Source organism: Helianthus annuus, chromosome 16 (genome assembly GCF_002127325.2).
Source record: "Helianthus annuus cultivar XRQ/B chromosome 16, HanXRQr2.0-SUNRISE, whole genome shotgun sequence".
In the NCBI taxonomy this organism is placed as follows: Eukaryota; Viridiplantae; Streptophyta; class Magnoliopsida; order Asterales; family Asteraceae; genus Helianthus; species Helianthus annuus.
The window spans coordinates 175,583,679-175,598,281 of record NC_035448.2 but is presented as its reverse complement, the minus strand read 5'-3'; the positions used below and the strand labels follow the sequence as shown (position 1 = coordinate 175,598,281).

At 40.4% G+C, this 14,603-nt stretch overlaps 1 long non-coding RNA gene across 1 annotated transcript; it reads right to left on the bottom strand.

Annotated features, from left to right (window-relative positions):
* Positions 1 to 862: 862 nt before the first annotated feature.
* On the bottom strand, positions 863 to 1,839 carry LOC118487973. The gene is made up of 2 exons (XR_004883051.1): positions 1,618 to 1,839; positions 863 to 1,028 (listed from the first exon to the last, which is right to left on the bottom strand). It is a non-coding gene; the product is annotated as an uncharacterized LOC118487973 (long non-coding RNA).
* Positions 1,840 to 14,603: the final 12,764 nt, after the last annotated feature.

Genomic DNA, 14,603 nt, shown 5'->3' with positions numbered 1-14,603 from the left:
TCAAAAACATTTTGTTTGTGTCTTTGAAATTTTTTTTGATTCTGTTGGTTTCTTCGTTTGGCTGCATTCCAGTCTAAATCAGAAGGCTTGGTCCTTCGACTGTTATTCTTCATTGCCTCTGTCTTTGTGACGTTCATGGGCTTAGAACAACTAGTTCGATTTGATCTATCCTTCTGATTTTTGAAACCTTTGTGCTCAGATGACTTCTTTGGGGGATGGACACAATTTCGTGCAATATGTCCCGCAATTCCACAGTTGAAACAAGTTTGTCGTTTCAATATGTGGAGTTTCGGGTTTTTTCTGAAAATTGTTCCTGCTTTGCTTTTCAGGTTTGGCGATTTTTGCTGACTTTCGTTTAGAGCGATCTGGGTTCACCTGATTCGACGTTTCACAAGCATGTGATGTATGTTGCGATTCAGACACGACTTTCTTACTGTGATTACCTTTTCCTTGAAAATCAGACGATTTGAGATCAGTTTTATTTGGTAAAACATCTGTTGAAGATTTTACGTTCAAATTACCATTTAATTCTTTGTCGATGATTTTTGATTCAGTTTCAATTTCAGAAGCATTTGAAATTTCACTAACACATGCTTCTTCAACATGTGTATCAATGGTTTCCAATGGGGTCCCACAAGATTCAGCATTAGGGACTCCCACTGAGACCGATTCAGAAGAAGAATCAGGACATTCGTGATTTTCTTGAGAAGAAGTGTCAGTGGTTTCACTGAATGTGTCCTGAGAGACCTCACCTGCAACACTATCATCTGACATATTAGAACCATCACATTCACAATTATTAACCGAAGAAAATTCATCACCAGAATTAACGTTCACAGTTTCAACACAAACATCATCAGTCTTGCCCAAAACATCAGGCCCATTACCAGCTAAAGAAAGTAACATGCTAAAAATACTTTGTCCCAAAATAAGATCAGGATTATTTTCATCAAAACAAGGTTTTTGTGAATCAGAATTTAAAACTTGTTCTCCCCCAAGTGTCTCTTCACATTTCACATCAACTTTTTCTGCACATGCAAACGACTGATTAGGATCAACATTTCCTTTTGAGACAAAATTCATTGAATGACCTGGTTGTTTATCAACAGATTTGTTGTTGATCGATGACTTATCGGTTTTTGGACCGTAAGTCATCTTGCCCTCATTGAGTAACTCCTCTTCCGTGAAAGGCATATAAGTGTAGTTATGATTGTATGGAGGAGGAGTTTTTGTGTATCCCAATCCAGCCCCTTTCTTTTCTTTATACTCTAGTTGTATGTCACAAATGTTCTTGACCAAATTACTAGAGGTGTCAAATTTTTTAATATTGATTTCATTTATCTGATATTTGACTTTCAAGTCCTCTAATTCTTTGGTCAGGTCGCTAATTGTGGCTAGAGCATCTAGGAAATTACAGTTTTTAGCACTGAGGTCTTCTTTTAGCTGAACTATATCTTTTCTTTGGGCCTCAATTTTTTCTTTGTAAAGTTTTTCATTTTTGGCCAAAGTAAAGTTTTTATTCTTAAGATCTTGATAATCTTGAACAAGTTCAGCATTATGTATTCTATAAGCCTCAACTCTTTCTCTGCATTCAGTAGTACAGAAAATAGAACGTACCTCTTCAGCAGTGAGTCCATGAACAGGAGCTGACAGGATTTTGGTCATGAATGCAAAGTTCTCAGCTTGAGGCTCAGCATCTGGCGAAGAGTCCTTTTCATCTGAAGTCATGAATGCTATGTTTTGAGCAGCACTCTGGATTTCTGGTTGAGAGATGTTCAGACGTTGAATTTCATCATCCCAATTGAAATCTGCACTTGGTTGAACAACAAGGGCTGAACTCTGAGTTCCTTCACCAGCAACAGTTGAATCGTTTGTCGTCGCAAGAGCCCTTTCAGGGTTTGGAGGAGCAGGATGCGCAGGAATAAAGTCTTTGTTGTTGTTTTTGGGCTTAGGACAGTTTCTTGCCAAATGACCTTGCTCATGGCAGTTGTAGCAGCGTAACTTCATTGGAACATTTGCAGAGTTTGAGAAAGAAGAGCCCCATCTATTTCTGCCAGTATTTTGTGCAAATCTTTGTGCTCTGAATGCTGCCTTTGCCATTTGCCAGGTGATGTCCATCTCCTCCACATCTTCAGGATGATACTGAAATAAATCATTCAACGACCAGCTTGGAGGTTGTATTTTACCTGCAACAAAAGCATTCAAACAATTTATCACAGAAGCAGCGACCTCCAGATTCTCTTTCGATTGCTGAGAAAAGAAGGCGATGAGCTCAGATTTTGCTGAAGAAGGTGTGGCGATTTTTGCTGCAGGCGATGAGGAGCTTGAGCTAGAGTAATGCACAGTAGTGGTTGACCCAGAGGTAGCCTTTTTCGATCCATTCTGTGAAATCAGTGCAGTGTTGTCATCGCTTGGATTGGTGGAAGAAACAGAAATGCCTGCGGCTAACAAACTGGACTTGTGATTATTCTCCCGTTGCTTGTCATCAAGCTCACATGCTTTGATGTGTGAAATCATTTCAGTCAAGGTGCATCTTGCGAGATCTTTGGTCCGCTTGATCATAGCAACGTGATTATCCCAACTCTTAGGCAAGGCATTCAGAAGTTGACGATTCTGAGCAGCCTTTGAAGGAAGTATTTCTTCTAGATCCATTTGAGTAATGATCTTTGAGAAACGCTGAATCTGATTCTCAATGGTTTCCCCATATACGTAGTTGAAATTATTGAAGTTTTGCCTCAACAGGTTCCTTCTGCTTTCCCTCATGTCTTCATTCCCTTCGTACACATCGATCAATGCTTCCCACAGTTCTTTGGCTGATTTGCAAGTGCGAAATCCCATAGCAATGTCTGACCCCAGTCCCATGGTCAAGTATCCGATTGCTCGATTATCTTCTTCGACAATAGCGTAATCTTCGTCAGTATATTCAGCACGAGGTTTCTTGACTTTGACTCCAGGGTTCGTCTCCCTCTCATACATGATTTCTCTAGGGCCTCTTTCAATGACCCTCCAAAGCTTGGGCTCCTTAAACTTGATATGTTGCTCAAAACGCCACTTCCATTCAGGAAAGTCATTAGCATCTAAGAGCCTTGGAATACGAGAGCTGGTTCCAATTTTTGAGTCCAACTCTTGCTGAGCGTTTGTGACAGCTAGGTCATTAGCAGTTGACATGTTTGCTTATGGTTAATTAATTAAATTAATTAAGGTCCAATAGTCCAACAGTCCAACAGTCCAACAGTTTAACGGTTCAACAGTTCAGCAGTTCAACAGTCCAAAACACGTGTTTCAGATTGACGTTGCGAGTCGAGACCACGATTGCGAGTCACCCACTACTTGTCGAGACCAGCCGATTGCGAGTCGAGACAAAAACAGCACAACTCGAGACTTCACTCGAGACCTTCAACCGTTGCGAGTCGAGACCAAAACAAGACAAGCCGAGACCTCTGTTGTTGCGAGTCGAGATGAAAACAGGACAAGCCGAGACCTCTGTGGTTGCGAGTCGAGACCTGCAAAACAGATAAGTGATAAGAACTGTTGACTCGGAATCCCGGATATTCAGCACTTCCAAAATTCAAAGATTTGAAATCTTTGAATTTTCTTCAATCAGCTCCAAAAAATCAGCAAACAGTTTTCTAAAAATTTTACGATCCAAATCAGTAATTTTTCTAACAAAAATACCAAGAACAGATCAGTATATTCAATTTCTTTCACTGCAAAACAATCACCACAGAAACCGGTTAGTAATATTAGTTTAACCTTGAATCCGATTGATACCAAAACCGAACCAAGAATGGTTTCTTGGCTCTGATACCAATTGTAAAACCCTTGCAGGATCAATCAATGATATCAATGATATCTTGTGAAAGCGCGGAACTCAGTCACAAGACGATTCAAGATTAAACAACAATAATAATCAAAGATAGTGAAAGTAATAGAAATCACAAACCAAATATTCTTGCATTCAACGGTGAACGTAGACTGATACAAGAATAATCACAGGGACTCGCAACCGGTTCACTATCAACAACCTCAACCCTAAGGTTGAGGTGTGTATATATACTAGACACTAGGACCGAAACATAAGCCCTATAACTAATGGGTTGCGAGTCGGCCCTATAACATCCAAACCGGCCCAAAACATAAATAAAGAAATAACAAAAACAACCCTTGTAACCCCTGTACTATATTCACCTGCATGAATAAACCTTCAGGTTCCAACACCACTACTGACTTTTATCCACTGTTTGAGGACTTTTGTCAGCAGTGTTTGAGGATGTGGAAGCAGTGGGAAATGGGCTACTTTGATCAACAACTGTTGATGTAGCAGTGGTTGAGCTTTCACAGATGTTTTGAACAACTGATGCTTTCCCTTTTGTGGCAGACCTTTGAGGGATGATGACTTCATACCCATAGTCTGGTGTTGTATCCTCTGATGGACCTGCATTGTTAGTCTTGACAACAATATTTTCAACAGTGAATTTTTCAAGATCAAACAGTTCAGCAGGATTTGTTGGGATTTTCATTGATGAAAGTTCATTGAACTTTACATCCAAAGTCTCCTCCACTACCTTGGTCCGTGCATTGAACACTTTGTAGGCCTTGGCAGTGGTTGAGTATCCCAGAAAATAACCACAATCTATTTTGGCTGCAAATTTTGAAATGGAATCTTTTAAGTTCAAAATAAAGCATGGGCAGCCAAACACTTTGAAGTATGAGATCAGTGGTTTGATTTTATACAGAATTTCATAGGCAGTCTTTTTGTGCCTGGGGTTTATTAAAACTCTGTTCTGGACATAGCAAGCAGTGTTTACTGCCTCAGCCCAGAAAGTTAATGGCAAACCTGAATCTGCAAGCATGGTTCTGGCAGCCTCAATCAAAGTTCTGTTCTTTCTTTTAACAACCCCATTTTGCTCTGGTGTTCTAGGGATGCTGTACTGCCTTACAATCCCTTTCTTCACACAGAAAGCATCCAACTCCCTATTTTTAAATTCTGTGCCATTGTCACTCCTAAAGCTTTTCACTGGAAGGTCAAATTGCTTTTCAACCTGTGTCACAAAGTCTTGCAAAATGCCTGCAGTTTCATCTTTAGAGTGCAAAAAGAAAGTCCATGTAAACCTAGAAAAGTCATCAACTATTACCAAACAATATCTTTTCTTTTTAAGGCTCATGACTTGAACTGGGCCAAACAAATCCATGTGTAGCATTTGCAAACACTGGGTTGTTTTGGACTCTTCAATGGACTTATGGGAACTTTTATGCTGTTTTCCTTTTAAACAGGAAATGCAATGTCCAGGACATGAAAACAATTTTTGTGGCAGGCCTCTCACCAAACCATTTTTTGAAATTTCTGTTATTGTCTTAAGATTTGTGTGCCCCAGTCTTTTGTGCTAAAGTTCTGTCTCTTTGTTAGAGGCAGCTGAGAACAGACATGCATCAGCTCTGGGACATTCTTTTGACATGTCAACAACATAAACATTGCCACTTCTTTGAGCAACAAGTTTAGTTTGACCATTTTTGATTATTGCTTCAATCTTTTTGACCATTTCTGGTCCAACAATCCTACAACAATCTTTTGTGAAGAATGACCCAAACCCTTTGTCACTCATTTAGGATACACTCAGAAGGTTGAATTTTAGATTGTCTATTAGATTGACATTTTCAAATTTTACATTGCCAGATTGCACTGTTCCAGACCCCAAAACCTTTCCTTTACTATTATTACCAAAGGATATATCACCCCCACCATGGATTTTAAAGTCTTTGAGGAGGGCTTTACATCCTGTCATGTGCCTGGAGCCTCCACTATCTACATACCAAAGACTATCAAAGCATGCAGAAGCTCCCTGCACATGAAGTAAAAGGATTAGTTCATTAAGGACTCCAAAGCCAACAGGGCTTTGGATGGAGTCCCAACAGTGTCTGACATGGATACAGTGTGATGAACAGTGGTTAAGTCAGGGGTTTGGACAGTTTTAGTACTGTTCCTTTCTAACCACTGTTGAGGGTCTTGCCCAATCACCTGCTGGTAACCGAAAGGATGCCTATTCACTCTGGGTTTAGAGGGCTTTTTGTAGACCTCATAAACGTGTGGAATCCTTTGGTAAGACTGTTTTTCCTTGCCTTTTCTGAACTGATTGGCAGGGGGTGCATCAGTAACCTGAACATCTCTTTTAACAGATGTTTGGTTCAGCTGTTTTGTGACAGCTGTTTGAACTGGCACAAACAGTGGTTGTTTCTTTGTGAACTTGACAGATGGTGATGCTGATGGACTGAAGGATGTTTTAGCAAGGTACTCATTCTTTTTGATGTCAAAGTTTTTGAGATACACACATGCTTGAGTTTTGTGGTTTGTTTTACCACAAACAATGCAGCTTTCAGCTGACACTATGACACTTGTTTTGTTTATATCATAAGCTTTTAAGTGGAAACAATCTTTTGTTAGATGGTTCCTTTTCTCATAAAATTCACAAAACAAGTTATCAATTTTTTCTTTCTTCTTTCTCTTTTCAGACTCTTTTGCAGCAGAGGTTTTAACCACTGCTGGGATGTCCTTAAGAGGAATGACTTTAGCTTTTGGAGCTTTAACACCATCAGTTAATGTAAAGTCCATTGGCTTGAAATTTTCAAGAATATCACACTCATCAGACCATTTTGGTTTAAATTGATGATTTTCAATCTCCTCAAAAGCAGAGGGGCCCATTGGTCTGTCAAGTGTGATTTTGTTACCAAGTTTGTCAGTGATTTTCACTTCTTGGCCATTCTTGTTTGTGGGGATGTACTCAGTGGTTACATCAGTGGTTGAAACAGATTTTCCAAAAGCAGTGTTTTCATCATCATGTTTTCTATAACCAACCCCAAATTTCACATTGCTTTTTATCTGTTTCTCAAGCATAACCTCATACCCTTTGCATGATTCCACCCATTTCTCACATGTGATCTGGGTGGACTCTAACTCCTTTTTGCAAACTTGGTATTTTTCTACCATAGTTTGGAGTTGGGTTTTGGTTATGCTTTGCTCTTCTTTCATGCTGCTAATCTCTTTCTCTTTTTCAGCCAATTTGTTTTTAAGTTCTTTTAAAGATCTTTCAAATTTGACTTCATCAGTTAAGATTTTGTTCCTAAGGGTTTCATTCACCTCTTTGATGTTAGCAAAAGCAATTATGCAATTGTCAGAACATAGTTTTTCTAGAACTTGAGGTGATACCTTGGCAGCAGCCATCATTGCACAATCACACTGAGTATTCTCTTCATCACCAGCTCTCTCTTCTTCTTCACATGCCTTTTCTTCTTTCTTATCTTCTTCAGACCATAGATCTGTCAGTGGTTCAATCAGGTACCTGAACTTTCTTCCAACAGTATTTCATCAGCCACAGCAGTAACCACTGCTTCAATCACCTCAGCCACTGTTTCAGAGACCAGCTGTTTCTCTTCAGATTCAACACCCTCCTGTATTGACTCTAATGCCATCAAACAAAATTCATCATGAGGAGAAACATTAGAAGCATAGAGTGCAAAGTTTTCAGCACTGAGGTCTTCAGGCATACTGCTCAAGTCAACAAACTCTTGAGTAAAGAAACTTTGTTGATCTGGTTGTGTTGCTACTGGAGCAGTGGTTTGTGGTGCAGGTTGCACTTGTGCCTGAGGAGCAGGGGTTTGAACATATTGAATCTGTGGAGCAGCTGTTTGGACATAATGCACTGGCACAGGAGCAACAACATAGTGAGCAGTGTTCACATGTGCTGCTGGGGCATATTGGGCATAGTGCACAGTGTTTTGATTTTGAGGTCTAGGATTTGAACTAGGGTGAGTAATTATGGGACCAGTTGTTTGACTCCTACACTCTCTAGCAAAATGTCTTAACCTGTTACACTTATAGCACTTGATTTTCGATTTATCCAACCCAACCCTTAGATTCCCATGCAACCCTGGGAATTTTCGCCCTGTTCTTTTATAAAACTTGCTAGTTCTAACACTTAGCAAGGCCAGTTGATGCAAGATGTCCATTTCCTCTAGATCAGTGGGGTCAAAATGCTGTAAATCATTTAGTTCAAAGCTTAAATTGTCTGACATCTGGTTTTCATTTGCAGTGAATGCATAACCTGTAGAGTGAGGATCAGGGTTGTTAAAATTTGCACCAGCAGTTATGTCAATGAAGTGATCATAACCCTGATCCTTACCACTACCACCAGATTCTTCTTGACCCAGAAGAGCAGTGTTACCGAATGAATAATCATCAACGGTTTTCCCTGACTCTTGTAACTTCCTTTTCTGGTTCAACTCCCTTTCGTAGGTCAGGAGTCGACCATGGAGTTGGGTCAAGGTCAGATCCTTGAACTCAGGTGAGTTTCGGGTGACAAACGCTATTGTGTCCCATTTATCTGGCAGTGACCTGAGGAACCTGCTGTTTTGAGTTGAGTTTGTAAAAGTGGTTTTAACAAGCCTCAGTTCACTGATGAGACAACTGAACCGCTCAAATTGTTGCGTCAGTGATTCACCTTTAACATGACAAAATGTTTCATACTGTTGGTTCAGGATTTCCCTATTGTTTTCTATGACCTCTTCGGTACCTCCAAACTGTTCCTTAAGTGCGTCCCACAACTCTTTGGCATTGTCACAATGTAACAATCCAACATATATTTCGTTGGGCAGCGCTGATGCTATGATACTAAATGCTTTAGCATCTAGTTCAAACTTTTGATAATCCGTTTCAGTATAATTTTCAACAGGTTTAGGAACTTGTTTTTTAGCATCTTCAGCGCTTGGCACTTTAGGAACATGAGGACCAAAGATAACAGACTTCCAACAACCTGTGCTTTGTTGAGCGAGGATGTGACCCATCCTCCTCTGCCAGATGTTGTACTCACTTCTTTTTAGCATAGGTGGTTTAAAGAGAGAACCAATGTTGTTTTTATCATCCTGAGATTGTGACGTCATTCTTGTTGTTTTACAGGTACTGAGAAATCAACTTTAGTGGTGATTAATCCCTACTCTGTTTTTCAACGACGAACAAACGATCAGTATCAACTGTTTTGAGCTGAACTATTTACGTCAAAATGATTGTTAAATCAAATTTGATTGTCCAAGCTCTGATACCAATTGTTGGATCTGAGTTTCTTTTTGATTGTATTTTGTGTTTGAAGTTAAGATGAAAATGGATGAGTTGTGCAGTGGAATTAAAATGAAAACAAACTTTGCATACAATCAAATGAGAGTAATACTTTAATCAAACATCTTTTACACTATGAACCGAATGATTGAATTTAATTTCAACAACGATTACAAAGATAGATGTATGAATGCAAACTCCCCCTCAGCCCGAGCTCAGTAGTTTGTTCGTGCAAAGAAGACGAATGATGCAAAGAGCTAATAGAACAGTACAAAGTACTGAACTATTTATAGGCACTTGCAAACTACTGAGCATCTTTGCTGACGTCACCATGAAAGTGACATATAACCTCCTAACAAACTCTAACCTCTGATCTATACAGACACTGCTTGTGTTAACTACTGCTAATACATTCTATTACAAAACAGACTTTAAAACAACTGCTGCAACCTTCTACTGCTGTGAACCCAGCAGCACTTGTCCGGATCAGCAGTGCTTGACTCAAGGCAGTAGATTGAATCAGCAGGACTTTACTCTTCCATCAGATCTTTAGTTGAGCAGCAGTTATGAGACAGCAGTTTGGTAAGATCAGCAGATAGGAGGTCATCAGTAGTTGTAATCACTTTCAAGGGGAGAGATTTGTGTATCAGCATCTGCTTATTCATAATCCACTGTTCTGATCCAGTTTTGGGTTTAATTATCTGTTCCTCTGATAGGGTTCAATCCCAACATTCTGCACACGGGGTCGTGCTCAGCGGACACGGGGGCGTGGTCAACTAATGCAGACAAACTGCATTTAATGAATAAAGAGAGGAGGATGGACACGGGGCCGTGCCCAGTGGACACGGGGCCGTGCCCGAGCTTCTGTTCAGCCTATAAATAGGAGTGCTTGGAGCTCTTGCAACTCATCCCTTGGCACACCACCTCTCTCACTCTTCACCCACCACCCACCACCATCACAACACCATCATCCACCACCATCATCCATTGTCCATCATAGAGTGTGTGAGTCATCTCGGGATCCAAGATTGATAGTAAGAGTTCTTGACAATCAAAGGCCATGTTTGTCTAAGTCTCTTACATCACTTGGTGAAGACAAGTGTTTAGTGTAATACTTTTTATTTTTAATCTTTTGCACTTTTTAATTGGTTTTGTATTAATGACTTTAATTACTAGTTTCTTATGTTGAAGGTGATTCTTCCTTATCGTTTGTCCGTGGTGTCTTGGCATTATTTTACTGTCTATATAAAATAAAAGATTTTCACCATTCATATCTCCACAGTCTATATTGAGGTATGTTGGCTACCTGGTCGGGGGTTAAGGGAACGGTTTAGTAAGAGTCTTGCCATTGTTCAGTGTATAGATCCTACAAAGGACCTGGGTCAAATTTAGTAGGACCTCCTTCAATACCCACCGGTATTGGATGGCGGGGGTCCAAACTCTTTGATCCCCTCATAAGTTAAACTACTATTACAACTTTAACCCGGCTACTTAGGACTGTATCCCTGCTGAATCAGACTACTTAGCTGAGGGTAACGTCGCCTTCAAAAGAGGGGCCTACCACATTATGCATTAATAACTTAATTAATTATCTTTCAATAATCTGACCCTTTAGGATTGTATCATTGCTGACTCAAACTACTGGGTTGAGGGTAACGTCGCCTTCAAAAGAGGGGCCTACTACAATAACTAAGATAATCTCTTAAACAAGTGCAAAAGTGCGAAAATAATCAAAGGTTACACTACACACAAGTCGGATCCAAGTGATTCATCTTGTCTATCTGTTTTTTACTTTTATTTTTATTTTCAGCATTTTAGTTAGTTTTATTTGTCTAGTTTAAAAAACCTTTTTCTAACATTTTGATTTGATTAGACGTTAAGGATAAACCGGTACTAAAAGCTCTTGTGTCCTTGGACGACCACGGTATCTTACCAACACTATACTACGTCCACGATGGGTGCACTTGCCAATATGTGTGTTTAGTGTTAGTGAATATCGTGTTTATAAAGTTAAAACTTGGCTAAAAAGTGTAAAAAGGGTTTAAAATATACACCTAAAACATATACACACTGACACGTATCAAGTTTTTGGCGCCATTGCCGGGGACACAAGGATTTTAAGAAAGTTAGGAATCAGCGGCCTAATCATTTATTTTATTTTATTTTATTTTTTTAGGATTTTCTTAATTTTTCAGCTTCTGCAGAACTCAGCACGGGTCGTGCCCGCTGAACACGCCCCGTGCCCAATCATTGGAACTGGCAATCCTGTTTTAAGTCAGACAGTACGCTGAACACGGGGCCGTGCCCAATCAACACGCCCCCGTGCCCAAGATTCAGTTACTGAAAACAGAACCGTAAGATCCCGACGGTTGGTAATTTTTGACACAAAAATGAGTGATAATGATATTTTTTACTTTCGGCACTCTTAGGGTATGTGGTGTCAATTATGTGGTGGCCGTCATAAAGAATTAGAATGCTATTTTCTAAACTATAAGCCCCACTATATGGACCCATCGTTTTCCTGTAGCCTTAAGAGGGGCGGAAGTAAAAATAATCCTTATCTCTCCCTCGAATGCGCCCAACCGGACATTTTAGGAGAAATGCTTCTTGATGAACTATTTCAACTAGAAGATCTAGTTCTTAATTGGTTAAAAGAACTTAAGATGGATTTCCTTAATTCATCTCAAGACGATAACCAAGAAGAATTATTGGGGTCGCATTTAAATGAAAACAACTTCGTTGTTCCTGACATTACCTTCAACTCTAGCGAAGACTTGGACGATAGTCGTCCCTGTGCCGATTGTGCCGTAAAGGACTCTCCATCGACTTCGTTCGATGCATACATAGACCTGAGCGATTCGGCATACACCTTCTTTAACGAGAGCCCGGGAAAGGGTTGGACTTGTCCACCTACATTTAGCATAGGAATCACCCTCACCGACAACCTCTTGCGTTCTCGTCTTAATCTAGAGCAATTAAGGTATCTTAGGCACTTTGGGGTTGTTCCATCCAGTAAGGAACCGCCCGATCCGGATAAGTTCCTTGAAAATAGGCAAACTCCATAAGACAGCTTCCAGACACGGGGCCGTGCCCAGGTCAATACGCCCCCGTGTCCGCCGAAAGATTCTCTTCTGATTTCATCAGAATACGGACAAAATGTGTCAGGATTCTGTCTGCACACGGGGCCGTGTCCAGCCAACATGGGGCCGTGTCCAACGTGCTGTCGTTTTCTATAAATGCAGCAAGATTCCTGCTCATTTGGACCACTCCAAAAGACAGAGATTTCTGGGATCTTCACTCAGACCATCCTAGGTATGTTCTAAAAGAAGGTTCTCAAGAGCCATCTTGTCTTTTCCACTTTTGTTCATTGCCTTCTTCTTCAATTTCCAATCACTACCTCCATTAAAGCTTGGAGCTTCGTGATTCCAACCTTTATTGTGATGTTTGTAAGGTCATTATTCAAGGAATCTTGCATAAAATAAGTTATACAACTTTGTTTTGAATTATTTATGCTTAAAATTAACCTATAAACCAAGAAAATAATTTAAAGCTCCAAGATTCCTTGCTTTAAAAACCTGCAGACAACTAGACACGGGGCCGTGTTCATTGAACACGGGGCCGTGTCCGAGGTACTGTTTCATATAAATTGAGCTCTTTTCGGTCTGTTTTCCCATAATGGCGAGCAGAACAAGCGGAACGTCTTCATCACACTCAAGGAACAACCGACAGGGGAGGAGGTCATCAACGGCGGAAGACTGTAAACTATGTTTACGCTTTAAGAGAGGCTATTGATGAAATGACGGGGGTGGAAGAAGCATTGGTTGACCGTATCAATCACCGAACGGTGAGACTGGAAGGGTGTCTCCGGGATGTCAACCTCTTGCACCAGAGGTTGAGCGTTCTCGCATCTCCTCCTTTGGTGCCTACAGTAACCCAAAGGGCATGGAACGTTGTGCCCGAAGTTATCATACCAGCCGAGTGGTACGCCATACAGCCGGGACCTCCTCGCGACATATTACAAGGGGTCCCGGTTGGTGTTTCTCCTCCTCCACAAGATGTTGAGGAAAACGAAGCCGCCTTCTTCCTCCCAAGAGAGATAGAAGAATGGCTTTAGCAACATCTAGGAAAATAACCCTTGGCCGAGAGTCCTACTACACTTCTCAATACCGGAAAACTATTTCCGGGATTTTGGTTCCTAATGAAAAAAGTAGAAATCCTTATGATAATTTTTTGTACCACTTGACCTATCTAGTTTAGGACTTTTAACTTTTATTTTTCTTCTTTACTTTTAATTTTCTAGGAACATTATGTAATTCTCTCTATGACTTTAATGAAATGATGGTTTTTGTGTTTGGTTGATGTTGTAATAAATAAAATCCACTCAGGATGGTGAAGGATAATAAGGGAAACAAAAAACATCACCCCATGCACGAAAACAGAGCTTCCCGAGAAAATTTCTTCATTACAGCAAGTTCGGCGTGGGCCGTGTCCACCCGACACGACCCCGTGCTGCACAATCTGCAGAAAACGTCCAGTTCAGGTAACTGGACACAGGTCGTGTTCACTGAACACGCCCCCGTGTCCAGGCTTCTGTTTCTTTTTACAAAACTTCTGTTACTGGCACTTGAACATGGGGCCGTGCCCGGTCACCACGGGGCCGTGTCCAGGCGCCCAGTAACATAAAATTTTGCTTTTAACCCCCTTTTACATATTCAATTAACCTAAAAACTTATTTTTGGGACACATTGAGGACAATGTGTAATTTAAGTGTGGGGGGGGGGGATGCTAAAACTTTGAATCTTGCAAGTCCTAATCAACAAGCCTTACACAAAACTCTATTGGAACCTCTAACACCCCAAATTTTTTCCAAAATTTTTCATTTTCTTTTTACTTGTCTAGGTTTAAGTTGGGAATTTCAAGTTCTAGATAAGGTTATATTTTTACAAATTTACAACCGATAGCGTCGTGACAAAAAGAACCAACATAAGAAAATTATGAAACGGCATGACAAGCTTAGTTAAAATTTGATTATATATATACTTGATCACATAAAAAGCCATTCCCACATAAGTGAGTTTGGAGGTATGTTGGCTACCTGGTCGGGGGTTTAGGGAACGCTTTGGTAAGAGTCTTGCCATTGTTCAGTGTATAGATCCTACAAAGGACCTGGGTCAAATTTAGTAGGACCTCCTTCAATACCCACCGGTATTGGATGGCGGGGGTCCAAACTCTTTGATCCCCTCATAAGTTAAACTACTATTAAAGCTTTAACCCGGCTACTTAGGACTGTATCCCTGCTGAATCAGACTACTTAGCTGAGGGTAACGTCGCCTTCAAAAGAGGGGCCTACCACATTATGCATTAATAACTTAATTAATTATCTTTCAATAATCTGACCCTTTAGGATTGTATCATTGCTGACTCAAACTACTGGGTTGAGGGTAACGTTGCCTTCAAAAGAGGGGCCTACTACAATAACTAAGATAATCTCTTAAACAAG